The sequence below is a fragment of the Athene cunicularia genome, assembly GCF_003259725.1.
Source record: "Athene cunicularia isolate RWA chromosome 1 unlocalized genomic scaffold, athCun1 chr1_part1, whole genome shotgun sequence".
Classification (NCBI taxonomy): domain Eukaryota; kingdom Metazoa; phylum Chordata; class Aves; order Strigiformes; family Strigidae; genus Athene; species Athene cunicularia.
Genome location: NW_020799091.1, coordinates 91,843,813 through 91,863,504, shown reverse-complemented (window position 1 = coordinate 91,863,504; position 19,692 = coordinate 91,843,813).

The following is a 19,692-nucleotide window of genomic DNA, read 5'->3' as shown; positions in this document are numbered from 1 at the left end:
GCTGCTAGTAAAAAGATCCAGCAGCGAAATCAATATCAAAAACATATTAATTAGTACCTTCTCCATTCCACTACACACGTCAGACTCCAGTAATTGCAAAAGCAGGAAAGCTTGTGGTATCAGGGCTCCAGTCTCTGAAACTCATCTTTCTGTAACTGAGGAATTGCCCCCGAAGGCCACTAAATGAAATAGAGGGAGCCGGAGACAGTAACATTTTTTTTCCCAGGGACATAAGTGGATTGTGAGATTAGACATCTCCCTGGAACTGCTCTCGATGGAACTGTAACACCCTGCTTTCCCCTTATCTCTGCATATTAACATCCCAAACTCTGCAAAATACCTCCCTGATGGGTGAACCAGACCTGGCAGTGACCCTGCACACAGACAGAAGTGCACTGGGGTAGGCAGGAGGGGGGCTTCAAACCCCCCTCAGCGCCTTCGAGGTCAGCACCTCTCACAGCAGAGAGCAGCAGTCAGTCCCCAGCTCTGGGAATTACCCACTGCTCAGTCCTTGGGCTCACACAGGGATATCTATGCTGACTTGTGTCTGATCTGCATTTCACGGACAAGACTGTTTAAATGCAAGTAATTGGGACTGAGCACAAAACACAATCAGTAAGGAAGGTATCAGCCAGTGAAACCACAGCCTGCAGGTCCGCAGGGACCTGCACCTGTGCACAATCCTGCCAGCTGAGCAGAGCCCACACACAGGACATCAGTCCCGGCCACCAGGACATGCCCCGCAGCAGCATGGAGCCCCACCTCTGAGTCCCACCAGACATCCAGGGAGCAGAAGTGTTTTCTGAGCCAGGGAGAGCGCAGTGATGGCTGACATTCAACAGAGAGCCAAGCTGAAGATTTACATCACAGCGTAACAGTCAACTCTATATTCTTTGCGCCTCTGCCAGCAATTCCAGGCAGACTTTTCTTCTTACCTTTTGCAAGCTGCTGAACACTGCTGTTTTCATAAAACTGCCTGCTACAGCCCAAGCTCTTTCCTGAGCAGTAATAATTAGATCACGCCCTGTTGTTGTGCATGTAAAGCTTGGAGAAAATCTCCATTTTACACTGCTTTCTATCCATCAGCACTGAATTTCACCTGCTGTTTTACTACATGGTCATTCAGTGTCACAAAACCCGTCTGCAACTCTCCAGACAGCTTTCATTTGCACTGCCGACTGTAACTTAGTGCCATCAGCCAGGAATGAAGTTATTCTGGCAAGTTATCCAAAATGTCTTCTTCTCCCCACAAAAAATCATTCTGTCAAATAAACAATCCCTCTTCTGTGAGCACACCACTCCAATTAATGGAGGTTAATTGTCTATAACAAACAACCATTCAATGTATTTATTACACTAATGAGATTTCCTTTTTCGATAATTTATTAGTTGAAAAATACAGTTTTGTTCACTTGGCTTTTAACTGCACCAAGGAAATATTCTTGAATTCAGGAAAATCTTTCATTCTGAGAGAAATTGCAAACTGCTCTTAAAAGAAATGTATATTTATCCACTAGTTGACACTTAGATCTCCCTGAGCAAAAGATCAGAAGAACTGCTTTCAAACACATTCATTTACTAGGTGTTTTGTAATATGAATATGCGTGATACTGCAGCTGCACCCACTTATACATTGACTATAAAGATTTTTTAAAGCATAACTGACCCTAAAAAGGAATCTGTCTTCTTCCCATGTCACCACCAGGTTGCCATCATAGAGCTAAAATTACCTAATTTTAACAACAACATGCTGGAAAGCCAGTGGTAAGTAACAGAATACTTCCAGTTCTCTTACTTTAAAATTTCCACAGTGAAAATAATTTGGCTGATTAAACTTTGTCTCTTAAAACTAAAAGGCACGTATCACCAGAGACAATTACACTGGGCTGGGTTTGGCACTGCTCCAGCTACATCACTATATCTTGTTAATTTAGTTAGGCTGTGTATTGCTGTTCTGCTCTCCATTCATACCCACATTTTCAATGCAAACTATACCCCAGACAAGAATCTAGTGGTTTAATGATTAATAAAGGGATATTCAAACCATTCCATAAGAAAAAAAGTTAGATCTTGATAGATATTAGCAAGCTCTAAAGAAGGAAAGAAAATACATTTACTGTAATCTTTGTCACATATTCCTAAACCCATCCACAGCACTTTCACATCCTGTGAGTATTTGTGCAACTCCAATTTTGCTTGCACAACAGTTTGTGCTGATCCCTCTTCACTGGTGTGTGCCACATATTAAGCTGTTATCATAGCAAGGCTCTATCAGGCCTGGCGTTCTGCAAAGACCTATAAAGAATTTTTATCCCAAGAAATTTGAAACTAAGAAATTTTAAAAGTGACCACAGTGGTAACAACTTTGAGACATGCAGATGGCTTTATGGTATTTATCTGCCACTCATTTAGATTGCACTTGCCCTCACATCTGGGTCAAACTCCACCTTGAAGGTAAAGTCCTCCAGTGAGGTGGTCCACATGCATGTGGACATGTAGTCATCACTTGTTAAAACTATGTAAAAGTTACATGATGTCTTATGAGGGAAGTGGTCTGCAGTACTTAGAGAAATTTCAATTTGATGATAAAAGAAGGCATATATAGCACGGTGAATATGAAGAGAGAGAAATGGCAAAGGAAAGATAATGAAAAGCTCCACCAAAAAGACAGATTTAAAGCCTCAGGTACTCCACCATGCCAACAAGCCAACTCATTCTGAGTCACTTCCACAGGGCCAGTTTCGCTTATCTTTTCCAAATATGTCTTTAGCTTTCAAGAAGGTCTTGGCTGTGGGGACTGAAAAATAGAATAAGCCACAGGACAAAGAGTAGTGCATGCATGTTTATAATTAAAAACTCACTTTCATTGTATTTGTAGGTTCATTTATTACTTCAGCTGTGTGTGAAAAGATCATTAGGAGCATAGGCATCAGTTATGAAAATATTTGATTGCAACTAATAAGATGCTAAACTGAATGAGATGTGATGGAAAACACATCTCGGCATGGATTCCACCACTGCTCCATTTCTGAAGAAAGCAAATGCCAGCTTCAACTCAATTATTTTACTCCAGTAAAACCACTGTGGCCTTATTCATCCTATTGAATTTGCTTTCTCTTCATGTCTCAGATAGAGCTCCTCCTCCATGAATGGAGAGAAGAGCCAGATGCCCCCTGTTAATCAATTAATACCATGGTATTAATACCACATATAAGATCCAATATACTGTTCCAGACCATTTTGATGCAGAATTAGCTCTAAATGTAATCCACTTCTCTCAGATGCCCTCCCCAAAGTCTCCCAACTAGTCACATATACAGCCATTAAAGCAAATATGAAATATTACTGCATCAGAACTTGTATTAACAGATTATATACCGAGAGATTGCAGCCACTCTGGGTAGTTTCTCAAAGCTAGCACTTCCAGGCCAAACTTTTATCATGAGCCCTGGACATGTGATACCTTCTGGGTGAGTGTGGTTAGAAACATTTTATTAATGACAATTAAACAGCAAGAGTAGAAAAGGCATAAGATGTTCCAAAAATTTAAACATTTATTAAGAGTAAATAAAAAGAAAAAAGTGTTGCCAAAAAAAAAAAAATCCTCAATCTCACTTGATTAGGTGATACTTCTTTAATCAGCAAATTGCAATCTTGTTTCAGCCTGAAGGTTGGTGTTATGAAGAGCATAAGGACAACCTAAATGATCTAGCACTTATTTAAAATGCTGCAACACCAGCAGGCTTATTGTAATATAATAGAGTAGTAGAGCAATTACACTCTGAGATTAATATTTATAGAGCATAATCAGGTTTTCCTTATTTAAAATATTATTCAATGATTTGTGCTCCTTAAAAACATCTTCAAAGTCGATGTAGGGTTTGAAATAAGTCTTCACAGAAAGGTATCAAAATCCTTTCAGGAATCTAGAATGGTGTTCACTGCCCCTCAGAGATCACTTGTGGTGTGGTCCCTGCAAGTCTTGCACTTCAGGAGCAAGGATCTCCCTTTCTGATCTGAAGGAAAGAACACAAGACAGAATAGGGGATGGGTTATAAAATGGCACGAAGTAGTGCTGTGAAAGGGATTTGCAACACTGCCTGGGACAGTGGCAAGAACTATCTGTGGCAAGAAACCCAAGAAACCAACAGAGGTCAGATACGGAACCTCACCAGGAGGACAGAGGGAAGAGCATTTTTTCACAAGCAATCCAAAACACTGTGATATTGATATACTAGCAATCCCTGTGAAGCCAGAGCCTCAGAAAATTAAGTGTGAACCTCCAGGGTGACTGGCCAGTCACATGGGGACACAGGTCTCCAGGTTTCTTTCTTCTCGAACGGTACCATCTCTCGATCAAGAGCTATCAGTCACCGTGTGTTCATACTGCACAAAGCCCAGGCATGACCAGTCTGGGCAAAGACCTCTGTGGGCTATTGCAACACAAATTGTGTGCAATAATGACTATTCTTTCTGGAATGCAGTTAAAACTAGAATCAGGGTGCTTAAACTATTCACTTTAAATGTGAGAAAGGTATATGCCATGGTGTCCTTATCTGAGTCAGAACAAAAACAGTGCCCAGATCACAGAAAGAGAGATGGAGCTACAGGGTACCAGATCCCTTACACCCACAACATAGGGGATCTATGTCTGCTTTCCATCAGCAGGAACTGACAGTATTTTAAGGTGGTAATTGTTAGTGCCAACAATTCTGAGCTCATCACCTTCTGCTGTAATGAGCCCTGCTTTAAATTCCAAAACTCACGTGCATTTTATAACAGGGTGTGGGAGTGCTGTTAATTGCTTACCTGCACTCGTCAGGAAAGCATTTCTTACATCTGAGTATGTATAACTGGTCATTTTATTCTTTGGCCTGTAATTCCAACTTCTTTTTACCACGTAGTAAACACCCAAAGTGTTTAATAAACTTTTAGCTAATGTAACTAACCAAGATACGGTTTTCCTTTCTAAGCATGCAGGAGAGTCCTTCAGTTTCCCCATCTTCAAGGTATGTCCTGCTTATAGACAGACAGGACAAAACCGTCACATGGTTCTGGAGTGCTCAGCATTCAGTTTCTCTGGTATTAATAGAGATTCCTGGACCCCACTTCTGGGACATCTCAGTCTTACTCAGCACCCAAATCTGCTTGGCACTGCCCAGTGGAACCTGGGTTCAACGCAGCACTCCCCCTCAGAAAAAAAGACCCCACACCTCTTCTCTCTGGAAACAGCCTGTGACAGCAGCGGAGCAGAAGACAGCCCAACCAAGCATCTTCATAGGATATAATGATAGGTTACTGCAGACACACAAATGAAGAAAACAGAATACTTGAGATTAAATGAATTAAATTCATTGCTGATACAGCTTCTGGCTTCAGCAAACTTTGGTTTTTACATCTCACTAAACACACAGCTCCCTGGCCTCCCTTTTTTGTCTTCAAATTGTAAGCAGGCCAAATTTCTTGGTGGTTCGTACCATCTGATCAGCTTCCTGGCAATAGCTGTCAGCAGTGGACTTCCCTTGATGTCATGTCACTAATGGGGGCAACTTGAAAAATAACAGTGCAATACAGAGAAAAAAAAAAAAAAACGTTTCAGATTTCATTTTAGAAAGCACTGAATAGAATATAGCAATGACCATGTAATTCCTCTGTACTGTCTCTGTTAACTGTGCGGAGGTGCTCAGTACTTGGGAAATCCTTGAAATAAAAGTGCATTTCCCTCTTGTAACTTGATCCAGACAAGCCCAGGCTGGTTGGGGTTGCTAGTGGAAACAGTTTTGCCCTCTGCCTTCTTTAAAATAGCAGCCAATCATGTCAATCCACCTTTGTTTGTGACAAAGCTACAACCTGGCCACTTTCATTGTTTGTTTTTTAATTTCCCTCCATCAAACAGTACTCTATTTCCCCTCACCTTCATATCTTGCCTGTCAATCCAGTGATTTCACGAATGTATGTCTTTCATATCTTTAGCAAAGATATTTTAATAAAAATATTAGCCTGACTTAGGTGAACAATGCCGAAATATATTTCCAAGTGTAAGTCTGAACTGAAAATCAGGAATTTGCTTTGATATTCACAGTGCCTTTGGTCCTTGTAAATATTCATATAAAAGTTTTTTTCTCTACAAACGCAACTGATATGCTTGCAAGCTCATGTGAAGGCAATGGCACTTTTATAAATAACAAGATAGTCATCTAATTACTGAACAAAATAAGTGGCAGGAGCCTTAAGTGGCTATTCCAGCATCAGAAATAAAAAAGTGCAAATAAATATTAAATAAATAATATATATTACCACATGCAGGGCAATAGTGTGACTTGTACACGCTTCTGCCAACATATTAATCCATATCTCACATGTGTGATTGTTTTGTTTATTTAAATAAACAACAGTTTCTCCACCTTCAGTGGCTAATTTGAAAAGAGAACATTCCTATTCCTACATCATATGAGTGAAAGTAGAGAGGAAATGGTAATTCTGTTTTCAGAAAAGGGACCAATCTGTGCCAATTGATTCTCTAATAGAGGTCAACATAGAATCATAGAAATCTCAAGTTGGAAAGCACCCATAAGTCTCATTGAGTCCAACTCCCTGCTCCTCACAGAAGTACCTAAAACTGTCTGACTAAGAGCGTTGTCCAGATGCTCCTTGAACTCTGGCAGACTTAGTATCATGACCACGTCCCTGGGCAGCCTGTTCCAAAGACTGACCACCCTCTGAGTGAAAAACCTTCTCCTAATGTCCAGTCTGAACTTCCCCTGATGCATAACTTTTAGTTTTTAACTTTTAGATTTGTCTTTTTTTTTTTTCTTTTAATTTTTCCTGTCTGAAATAGTCATATTTTGTATGTGAACCTGGAGGGTGCATCAGCTAGAGCATATACGTTTAGCTGTTCAAATGGAAAAGTGCGTTCTTGAACACAGACCCATTCCAGCAAGTCAGTTCCTGGTGCCTTGTGGAATGTAGAGAAAACTCTTCATGGTGTCTGACACTTTTGCACTCCTAAGAAAGATGTGCCAAGTTGCAGACCCAAGAAGGGCCTAAAGGTTATTTCTTCACTTGAGGTGCATGAAGTGGACAACAAAAACTAAGCACTGCATGGAAGTGTTGCTGCAGTCTGCTCACAGTGGCTGTGCTCTCTTTCTTCCCACTGTTGCCACAGCCATGATGAGCTGGCTGTTTAAAGAATGTGGAAGATGGGACTGATTTGTGAAATTCTTTTCCTGTGTATGAAATGCTTTGTATGCAGACTTTTTGACAGGTAGAAGCTCCTGTGCACTCCAAGGCTCCCTTTTCTCCTTCATTTAGGAATTCTTGAGTTTAACAGGAGAATATTGACTGTTGCAACCATGAGAAAGGTTATATGATGTCAATCTTAGATATGATGTAGAAGGAACTCATACAGAAAAGATTGCTGACAAATTAATGCATGCTGTCAATCTAAACTCACTGTTGCCAGTCATTTGTAGCCTGTATCTAAATTATATTAATTTTTGACTGTCCATACTGCCAGCCTGACAGATGCCTGGTTCATGTAATAGTTGTATTTTCTCTCATTAAAGAAAAATACTTGCAGAAGCATCTTCAAGCAAATATAAAAGTTGCACGATAAGAAAGTGGTGTTTTTCTAGCAATCTTTGCACTGCACATTTCTGACAGTTTTTTTCACCACATTCCACATCAATAATGCAACAGCAACCAAAAGGCCATGTATGCATTTAATCTGTGAGTGCTGAGGGCACACAGTTACAAGGCAAATGCTCTGCAAACATTCTCCATCATGTGCAACTCCAGAGAGTTGCCATTGGAGACTCCTCAAAGTCTAAGTTAGATACATTTTAAAATACAGCACTTTTTTGACACTAAATAAAACAAACTCCTAGCTTTATTGAATTATATGAAGTGCTGCAGAAAAAAATAAGAAAAATTATGCCTTTGAATTTTTGTCTCATCTGAAAATGGCTACCAGGAGCAGGCTAAAACTTCCAAGTGATTGCATGTAAAAGTACCCTTTGTCCAATTTATGACTTTTATATATATACATAAATGTATATATAATCTTTCTTACTGCACCCATCAGAGCTACATAACACTGATGGCAACAGGAGAGAAGGAGCAGCAAGAGACAGTGTGAAGAAAGGGAGTAGGGCTACAAAATGAAGAGAGTTAAACACAGAGAGATTCCATATCTACTCTCATCCAAGGAGAATGAAGCAATCATAGAATCATAGAAAGACTTAGGTTGGAAGGGACCTTAAAGATCACCTAGTTGCAACCACCCTGCCATGGACAGGGACACCTTCCACTAGACCATGTTGCTCAAAGCACCGTCCAGCCTGATCTTGAACCCTTCCAGGGAGGGAGCAGCCACAACTCCTCTGGGCAACTTGTTCCCATGCCTCACCACCCTCACAGTAAAGAATTTCTTTCTTGTATCTAACCTGAATCTACCCTCTTTCAGTATAAAACCATTACCCCTTGTCCTATCACTATACTTCCTTATAACGAGTCCCTCCCCATCTTTCCTGTAGGCCTCCTTTACGTACTGGAAGGCCTCTATCAGGTGTCCCTGGAGCCTTCTCTTCTCCAGGTTGAACAACTCTCTCAGCTTGTCCTCATAAGGGAGGTTCTTTAAGCCCCCTGATCATCTTCATGGCCTCCTCTGGACCCACTTGAGCAGGTCCATGTCCTTCTCATGTTGGGGGCCCCAAAGCTGGACAGAGTACTCCAGGTTGTGTCTCACAAGAGCAGAGTAGAGGGGGAGAATCCCCTCCCTCAACCTGCTGGTCACGATTCTCTTGATGCAGCCCAGGATACAGTTGGCTTTCTGGGCTGTGAGCACACATTGCTGGCTCATGTTGAGCTTCTCACCAGCCAATACTCTCAAGTTCTTCTCCTCAAACCACTCATCACCCAGACTGTATTTGTGATGGTATTTCCCCAACCCATGTGCAGGACCTTGCATTTGGCCTTGTTGAACTCCATAAGGTTTGGATGGGCCCACCTCTCAAGCCTGTCAAGGTCCCTCTGGATGGTACATCCCTTCCCTCCAGTGTGTTGACCACACCACACAGCTTGGTGTTGTCACCAAAATTCCTGAGGGTGCACTCAGTCCCACTGTCCATGTCACCAACAAAGATGTTAAACAGCGTTGGTCCCAGCACTGATTCCTGCCACTCATCACTGGTCTCCACTTGGACATCGAGCCATTGACCACAACTCTTTGAGGGCAAACATCCATCCAATTCCTTATCTACTGAGTGGTCCATCCTTCAAATCCATGCCTCTCCAATTTAGAGACAAGGATTTAATGCAGAACAGTGTCAAATGCTTTGCAGAAGTCCAGGTAGGTGATGTCAGTTGCTCTTCCCTTATCCACCAGTGCTGTAAACTGTCATAGAAGGCCACCAGATTTGCCAGGCACAATTTGCCCCTAGTGAAGCCATGTTAGCTGTCACCAATCACCTCCTTATTTTCCATTTACCCTAGCATAGTTTCCAGGAGGATCTGCTCCACAAGTTTGCCAGGCACAGAGGTGAGACTGACTGGCCTGTAATTGCCCAGGTCCTCCTTTTTTCCCTTTTAAAAATGGGGATTATATTTCCCTTTTCCAGTCAGCAGGAACTTCACTGGACTGCCATGACTTCTCAAGTATGATGTATAGTGTCTTAGCCACTTCATCTGCCAGTTCCCTCAGGACCTGCAGCTGCATCTCATTGGGTCCCATGAACTTGTGCACCTTCAGGTTCCTTAGATGGTCTTGAATCTGATCTTCTCCTACAGTGGGCAACTCTTCACTCTCCCAATTCCCACCTTTACCTTCTGCCACTTGGGTGGTGTGGCTGGAGCACTTGCCAGTGAAGACTGAGGCAAAAAAGTGACTGAGTACCCCAGCCTTCTCCATATCCCGGGTAACCAGGTCTCCTGTTTCCTTCCAGAGAGAGCCCACATTTTCCCTAGTCTTCCTTTTATCACCAACATACCTACAGAAGCTTTTCTTGTTGCCCTTGATGTCCCAACTATTTTCTCCAGTGGTGTTTTCCAGACACAGCTGAAGGTGCTTTGTTTGACTTTGCCTTATGCCTTGACATTGTTTGCTTAGTTAGACCAAAACACAGATCTGGAGAACAATTATTTTTGCGAAACATGCTTCAAATAGTAAAATATTATTGACGATAACTCGTATTCCATTATATACACATTGCTAAAGTGCAGTTAATCATATGCAAACATTATAAACATTATAGTTGTCAACATTTAAAAACTATATAAATGGTTTTGCAGGTTATTAATATACAGAAAGCATTCCCTCAGTTAAGGAAAAAGAACACCTAAGGAATAGTATGGTAAACTTATCTTCTCTCAAAGGCAAAACTGTAAAGATTTTAGTGGTGACACTGTCTCCGTAATAAATGTAGGCTGCCTGAGCTAAACACATGAGAATATATATATATATATATATATATATATATATATATCACATGAACTTTTAAATAAAATTTAGCTTGTTGCCCACAGAAAAATAAGAGGTTTTTCTCCTTTTCCTTTCTTCTTCTGGTACTTTCTGACTCCTGAATGCCCGAAAGTAGAAAAAGCAATTAATATTAAAGATTACTGTCATTACATAGCAAACAATATAATATATAATGACCCTGACACCAAACCTTAGATAAGAATTCAGTCCACAAGAGGACCCTATTAGAAATGTTACTGTTTAACTGCAAAAAGAGAAACACAACCCTTGGTTTTGCTTCTCAGTCACAGAGAAGAAATAAAAATAGAAACTCCAGGGGGAGCAGGGACAGGACAGGTCAGAGGGTGAGGAACTGGGCTGACTTCACCTCTACCCTCTTGCAATGTCACAGTCATCTGCTCCTGCTGTTATCCTAGGGATGTGTCTACTGCCACTGGAAGGTCCTTAGCATAGCACAGTTTGCTGTGGTTTACCAGAGGGACAAGATACTAAGAGTAATGAAGTGAAAGGATACTCCTTTCTACCCATGTACATATATCCTTATACTATTAGCAGCATTTGGTCTTTGCAAGTCCCTTGAAAAAAGAAATGTACACAAACATATGGCAAACGTATTCCCAGAGAGAAAGATAGCCACTAATAAATGAGTTCTGAATTAGGTGACAAACCTGCTGTGGGGGGAAGGACTGGAAAGATCAAGGCATACCCAGACTGCCGTCCGTGACAGAGCTGCAATTGCTACTGTAAGTGCAGCAGTGCAGATCTGGCTTTGCGCTAACTGCTTCTCAGGTGGGTTTGGCAGCCTGAGCTCTACTCTGAGCTGCTACCACTGAGCCACATGCAGCAGCTGTGAAAGAAAATTTGAGACTGGCTTGAGCGTCCTTACAGTATAGTGCTGCAATAGCACTGACTTCAGTGTACTGTTTAGGCACTATTACAAAAGCATAAAAGTATTATATATAAAATAATGATGATTAATGTACAATAGATAGACAGGGGTTCCTACTTTACTCTTCTTTATAAAACAACACCAGGACAGTGTCAGTAAAATAGAAAACAAACACATCCGGGACAGATTTTTGCATGTGAGGCATAATTAGATGGAGTTCTCTAGCACACATTACTACACCCAACAAATCAGAATAATTCAAAAAAAGGGTAGAGATTTGTATAAACTGTGAAAAGAGAGTAAAAGAGACAAATTACACATAAACATTGAAAAACACTAATGCTAAAGCAAACAGCAAAGCCTCTCTTTTAATTGATAGGATTTATGAAGATTACAGCCAATATGTTTCCTAGATGTTTCTTACATTATTTTCTGAACTGTTTGGTGTGAACTGGTCTCAGAAACTGCCAGCATACTGGAATAGAGGAGTTCCCGGTATGGGATTTGATACAGGAGGTGCTAATGATGCTGGGAATGATCATCACTGTTGCTCAGCAAGCATTCCCCAGATGCAAAGCGAGTCTACAGATGCTGATTTTGAACGCAGTTCTCCTTTTGTCCTGAGATGTAGAGCAGTGATACACTCAACATCTCACTCTTTTACTGTATTTTTTTATAGTCTTTAAAGGTCTGAATATGACTTTCCATCTTTCCGGCAGCACTTTTTCTTTATTGCTTGCATGAGTTGTTCCATTTCATTATCCACCAGAATAGTATATCTTCCTTGTTTTGACAGGGACTGTTCTGTTACAATTACCTGCTGTCGTTGCGGTTCAAGTGAAGGTGCTGCCAGCTGGACAAAGCTGTAAAGTAACACGAGTGAATTCCCCAATGGTAAAGTTTTTTTGAAAATACAGGAAGCAATTAGCTATCTCTATATTTAGAAGAGTGCTTGTATTGCAATGAGACACTTCCAGCCGAAGGTTGGGGCAGACAGAGCTTGATGCTTCCCAAACTTCAGAAATGTTTGACTCCTTCATTGCATCTAAAAACTCTTCATCTCATCTGGAAAAATTGTAACATATAAGAACATGTGATACTTAGCCACAAAATAATATGGGGGTAAACTGTACCAAACCTTTCAGGAACGGTATTCCACAACATTCTTACAAGGGGAAACAAAAAGTTCGTGTCAGGTGGCAGAACTGACAGAAACTGCATGTCTTTCTGATGGGCTGAGCACCTCTTGTCTCAGCTAACCTGAGTAGGAATCAGTAGGGAACAGAAACTAGAGCTTACCAGCATTGCAGGTCTGCATCCAAAAACATGGAGAGGGAAGTGAGAGGATGCAGGAGATGGCAGCATGGGCTCACACAGGTCATCGGCTCCACTGCCAACAGGTGGACAAGGAACTCCTTCATGCCCCTGTACATGCTGCTGGAGGGACAGTCTGTGACCAGTGGTGACCACCAGACCTGGACTGCTGGAGGAATATGGCACACCTATTATCTCCTTTAAAATTCGTTTGCACACTGTAATTACAAAAAAAAAAAAAAAAAAAAAAAAAAAAAAAAAGCACAATATTTCAAAGTTACTTTTCAAAGAGGTAACAGGAATACATTTGGAGGCCATGGTAACACCAACGCATATTACTATTAAACAAGACTTTGCAACCAAACATGCAGCTTCAGCAACAAATTACTACAGACCAGAAAGTTGAAGACATACACAAGAGGCCATGCTCCTACATGTGGGCTAGAAGGCTTGAAGAAAAAGAAGAATTTAAACTATAACACAATAAATGGAGCTAATAAAATTTAGTACATTTAGCACGGTTATTACTTTTTGCCAAGTTAATCTTTAGTTATATAGATTATCTTTATTTGCCTTAATAAGACATAGGAATGGTTTTTTGACATGTTTTGCAGCTAGTTTCTACTGAGCTAGCAAGTCTAGAAATAATCATTACTATCTGAAAAATGAAAATTAACCTCTTACTGGCTTGTCCCCTCTAAAAGTTTACCTGTTAGTCATAATTGCAATGTCCTTTCCTCTTTGCAGAATATACAGTACAAATAGAAAAATTTTCCTTCTCCAAAGCAGCTTCAGCTTCATGGAAACCTCGAGAGATTCATGTAATCTTCCAACTATTATGGTCCCCAAACATTTAACTTTGAACATGTTTTGTCTTTCATCTGTGTGCTCCTAACAGATGAGCTGGTTTTGTACCCCTCATAAATTTACAAATTAAACTCCTACATGCTCTCCTCCTGCTTAATTTGGTGCTTTGGGACAACACTGCCCTTATTCACTTAAGAACAAAACCATTATTCAGATGAACTACCACAACCTAATCCTCAAATGGTAAAATACACCTTACAAAACAAATTTGCGTTACACTCAATATTTAACTTCAACATTCAGTACTACACAATACAAGCTCAAGCACATTCAATTTAATGATGTATGGAAGAAATTCCTTCCAGAAAACAAGTGAAATTTCTGTCAGAAGTCTGAGGTAATCTTGTGTTCATGAAAATGATTTTGAGGGATCTTTTATAGTCTATATCACTGGACTTGCAGCACCAACAAGTGAATATCAGTCTGCAGAAGGAGCATTTAATTGCCACTTTATACAGTATAAATAATTGCTTAGGTAGCAAAAAAATAGTGAACTGTTTGTTCCCTAGACTTTAAACTGGACTATTACTTTTTTCTACATAGGGAGATATACTGTAACCTCTCACTGGAGAGCATGATCCAATAATGAGGTGTAAGAATAAGGATGCAAGTTAATCCATAACTCCTAAATGCAATTAGGATACCTAAAAGTGCTAACTGCAACAATGCTTCTAGTGACACTCTAGTGATGCTCAGTAGATAGCAAATTCAGGGATAGCAAGAGCCATGTCTTTGAAGGGTACAGTGTATTGTTGTGGTTCAAACCCAGCTGGCAGCCAAACACTATGCAGCCACTCACTCACCCTCCCCCTGCCCTGGGGATGTGGGAGAGAATTGGAAGAGTAAAGGTGAGGAGACTTGTAGGTTGAGATAACAAGGATTTAATAATTGAAATGAAATAAAATTAAAATAATGATCATCCTAATAGTAATAATAGAATATACAAATGAGTGATGCACAATTATCATCACCCACTGATCAATGCCCAGCCTGTTCATGGCTAGTGATCCCAGAGGAGGGAAAATCCTGAAACCACAATCCTGGAAGAGAGTCAGCTTCGCGGCCAAACCTCATCTATATACTGGGCATGATGTTCTAGGATATGGAATATTCCATTGGCCAGTTTGGATCCACTGTTCTGGCTCCGCTCCCTTCCAGCTTCTTGTGCACCTGCACATTAGCAGGACATGGAAAGTTGAAAAGTCCTTGATATCATAGCAACAACTAAAAATATCAGTATGTTATCAACGTTCTTCTCATACCAATGCCCATACTGAATCTAAAACACAGCACTATTCCAGCTGCTAAGAAGAAAAATTAGCTCTATCCCAGATAGAGCTAATGCTTCATTTCATTCATAGGACAGTGCTTCAGGCCCAAAGCTACCCCAGTTTAGGGGAAAATATGGTGGTACTGGTGTCCTTGGTTACATAGCAATGACAGTGTGCAGGGGTCAGGCTAAACCTTGCTCTTTCCCTAACTCTGCACACTTGTTAAGCGAGGTCAATGATTGGTCTAAAATATTTAGTTCCATTTTCTAACACTTGCATGACAATAGCAATCTTTCTAGAGCAGGCTGCAATTTCCAAATGTACACAAGCAATAGCTATTAACACTGCAGCAGCTGCTGCCCTTCCAGAGGAACTGATGTGCCATGGGGAGGGAAGCAGTGCTGGAAATTATTTGGTACTTCAGTTTCTTCCCAGAGATAAGAGAAATGTGTGGAACAGGCCAGCATGGGTCTCCTAATTCACAGACAGGAGTAAGCTTGATCTCCTGGTGGAAAGGATGAGAGATTAAGCTAAAGAGCCGTATAGCCAGGGCAGACATAATGTGAATGAGAGGTTATCTGAATAAAGCCTCCATCCCTTTAAACAAAACTTACAGAGACAAAGGTTTTAGGATTTTCTTTGTTAGAAATTTTTCCTTTTAGGAGAAACTTGGAATCCATAAACCTGAGTCCCCAAGCTCAGGTCCTGCCTGAGACTGTGTGGGAAAGAAATTCCCCCTTTCTGATGGACCAATGAGTCCCTTCTGCATCCTAGCAAGGATGACATCCAGACAATCCTGAGTGCACAAAGGTCAGAACAACTCTAGGCTGCTGAAAGAAGTACAGTAACGAAAGAAAAAGAAACCCAACCTGGCATTTGTTATATACTCGAGAGGCAAAAAGTGGAACTTTGATTAAAGTGGAAGTGCTCTCATTAAAATTTTTCTTTTTCTGTTTCAAATGCTTATTAGTTGGAATACAGGGAACTACATGCAAGCTTTTATAAATCAAACAGCACTGCATTTATGAGGGTTTATGTTGCAGCAATGCCATTTTCATAATAATAATAATGACTTTTGTTTTAGTTTTGAAAATATTATATCTGAATATGACTTGTAACTTAATAAATAAGTCTCTTGTCTAGATTGCAATTTAATTTTTCAGAAGAAATTACCAATTGTTTTAGAATATGAATCAGTTGCTATTGAAATATTCACAGTGCTTTAAGTAGGCCATTTTACACAGGATTTAATTTCATATGGGTATGTATCCTAGGACAACAATGCCTGTTTTGTAGCTTTGGACTGCACTGGTAGGTGACAGGTATGGCTCCCTGCATCCCAGGTGAAACCAGGTAATCAAATCACTTTACCAGAAGGTGTCTAGGTGCCCGATCAAGTTAACAGTATCATTGTAATCTGATGCCATGAAACACAGCACCATTAATTCATTTCCCTGAAGGGTACAACATATTTGGGAAAGTGCACTCACATAGTGACTGATGTCTATAAACGTACATCTCCTTGTCCTGGATTAATCTCTACAACCCTTAGCTCCAGGACATCCACTTCTAGCCACCTCTGAATTAACAAGGTGTTATATTCAACTGTGTCTTACTCCCTCTCCACCTCTCTTTGTCTCTTGCTATCAGCTTCTATTTTATGACAACCCTCTTCTTATTCCTGAGAGGAGAATTTGTGAGGTTTAAGCATTCTCTTTTATTCTGAATCTTGGGAAGAGTAAACATTCATAGACTGGATGAAGTCAAACATATGGGTTTGGGGGTTTTTTCCTCACTCTGCTATTTTTCCTTAGGGAATGGTATTTTTCCCATTGTTTCATCTCCTGTGTAATTTTCCTTTACTGCCCTCTTCTGATTTGGATATTAGGTAGATTAATAGTGAGTAGATAACCTGCAAGTCCTCCAGTATTGTAAAGATACTGTAAAGATTACTGGCACTTGCCTCACTCTGCCCGCTAGAGATGTTCATCATTATATCTTCAGTGGTAGCATACACATAAAACATCACCAAGGATGCTTAGACAAAAGAATCCTCAAGTTTAATGGACAAACCAGAAAAATTTAAACAATATAAACATAAATTCCCATACTTTCTACAAACTTCCATTACTGCCAATGACACATTTTCAGATGATGTCATGATGCGTACATCACAAATATCCAGATAAGCAAGGCTTGTAGCAGTCTTCTTACCAAAGAGTCAGAGAACATACGTATATGAATATCTTTCTGACAGTATTTGGCCTGGAGGAAAAAACAACATTTTTCTCAAGCTCATCAAAAAGCAATTGGCTTTTTAAGCACAGGGATTCATCCATGGGGGTTTATTTAGGGGACTTTATTGGTTTCAGTATTCTGCCATTGCACATTGATACAAACAACTTTTTCTATGTATATTTCAAATTTTCTCTTTGTGCACAGTGAAATTAAATAGCCTGATATGAAATTTGAAATTACATGTTTTTATTTCTGTGTAAACAGCATCTCCCAATAAAGTAACCTGTAACACAGTTATGGAAGGAAATTATTTTAGAAATGGCAATTCTCTGCTGAATTCATCTGCTCTCTTTATAGACTGAGTCACCAAACCTTTATAGACAGATGTTAGTCTTTACTACTTTTTGCTTTTGCAAGTACTGCATACACCTCTGGGAGTCTGAATTGAGGTGTCTTTACGAATCATTAGACTCCAGGAATCAAACTGAAACTCATTAACTTCATCCCAAATTCAGAAATCCTATTGCTGGTCATTCACAAGCTACAGAGAAACATAATCTTAATTTACAGGATACATGTGCTAAACTGGTATCTGACAAAGCAATACATCTGACATAGGAATGACAAAGGCAGTCTGTCTGGAGCCCTCCAGCTACCAATCTACAGTCTTGTTTCAGTCCAGAGCTGCAGTGTCTTAACAGTACTTTTGGCCAGAGGTTTCTCGAATACACAGCAAATTGGTAGAATCCATTGATTCGGATCACAAGAGCCAGGCTAACTGATTGCTAACAACCTCAAAAACAGTGGAGTTGGGATCTGAATCTCCTGAATCCTTATCAAATCAGCTGGATTTCTGGGCAGAGAACATCTGAAGCCAACTCAGCCAGACAAACAGGAGATCCTCCCCCAATCTGCCAGACAATGGTGAAAGAGGCTGCTTTAACCTTGCTGAACCTGATTTAATCAAAGCAGGTGAGACTCATTTTCTAATCACTTCAACATAAAACAGACGTTGTGGCCCCATTTTAGCAAGTCTTCTGTGAGAGGAGAGGACAGGTAAAGGGAGAAGTAAGGGTGCACAGAACAGCACACTCACATTGGCCCAAAAGAGGTTGGAAGGCCCTTACTATATCCTCACATCAGGTGACTGTCTAATCATGGTGGTCTGTCACCTCTTGCTCATGGCATTTGTCTCTGTAACTGCTAGCTAGTTGAATTGAACCACAACAGTCATCTAAACTGAACTGTAGGCAGAGATGTAATTGCATACACTCTGCTGCCACCCTGAAAAAACTCATATGCTCTAGGTTGGAGTGTTTCCAGGGCCCCAGGCACTGTCTGAATGACAATACTTCTTATGTTTAGAAACCATTCTCCTTTAATAGTCAAGTTAAGATTCTGTACATTACTCTTACAGCTTTCACCCTGTGACTTTTTAATGACTTGGCTATTAAAATCTATAGACTTTAAATGCAACAAAGGTGTAGTAAAAAAAAAAAAAAAAATCCCCAAAGCCATACTATTGGTAAGTGGTAAAGGCTGAGTTAAAAGGGGTGATACTTTTCAGAAAGGATCACTCAAAGAGAAATCAGGAAACTCTGGAAACCTTAACTGACCATTAAAGAGGAGGTCCCAGCAGTGGGAGTCAAGTATGACAAGACAGACACTCAGGTAAAGTGAGGTTCATACAGACTGCAGGGTAAGCTGAACAGAGAGAAGGGATCAGAAGTGGGTATGAGAATACTGTAAGAAATGAGTTAAAGATCAGAATGAGGCACACAGAATAATATGGGAATATTCTATCAAAAAGATTTTAAAGTTCAAAGGTATACCTTTGATCAAGACTGATATGGACAGAGAAACATAGAGTATGAGATATAAAAGAAAAGCATTTTTATTTATAAGTTCAAGAAAAGAATAAAGTTATACATTTTTGGACCAAAGAGAGGACAAAGAAAGCTTAGGAGTACTAAAAACCTGAAATTAAACTCTGAAAGTAAGTATTGGTTTTAAAATACAGAACTAAGAAAAGGTTCAGTATAAATATAAGGCTAGTTTCCATAATAGAAGACCAAGGTCTCAGATTAGAATGCCTTCACATTTAAGGAACTAGGCTGTGAACATCCTATAATAAGGACTCTCACCAACTTATGTCCAAACAACTTCAGGTCTCTAGAGTAAGAGCTATAACAGCAATAGAAGATGAAGATGTTTCTAAATAAGCTTTAACACCTGAGGAGGTCCAGAATGACACATTATGCCTCCAGGGACGCTGTGGAAATAGCTAACTGGGCTTTTGGCAGAGGTGGAGTGCACTTATCCAGTGCAGCTTCATACTACGGAGCAGCAGACTGCTAAGCAAAAACATGCCTGTGTCTTCTTCCCTGCCTAACATCTCTTACTTTCTTCACCCAGGTGGGGTGTAAGCAAACTCCACTGACTTTGGAATGCAGAAGTGGAGCATGATCACCTCTGGCAGGAGAGCAAAGGAGTCCCAGTTCAGCTGCCCATGGTGCAGCTGTTAGCTACACCTGAGCGCTTGTGTCTGGGAAGCTGTAACGCTGGTACATCCTCAGCAAAAGTCCCTACCTACTGGATAGTATAGCAGAAGATAGAAACCAGTAGTTCTTTTAAAA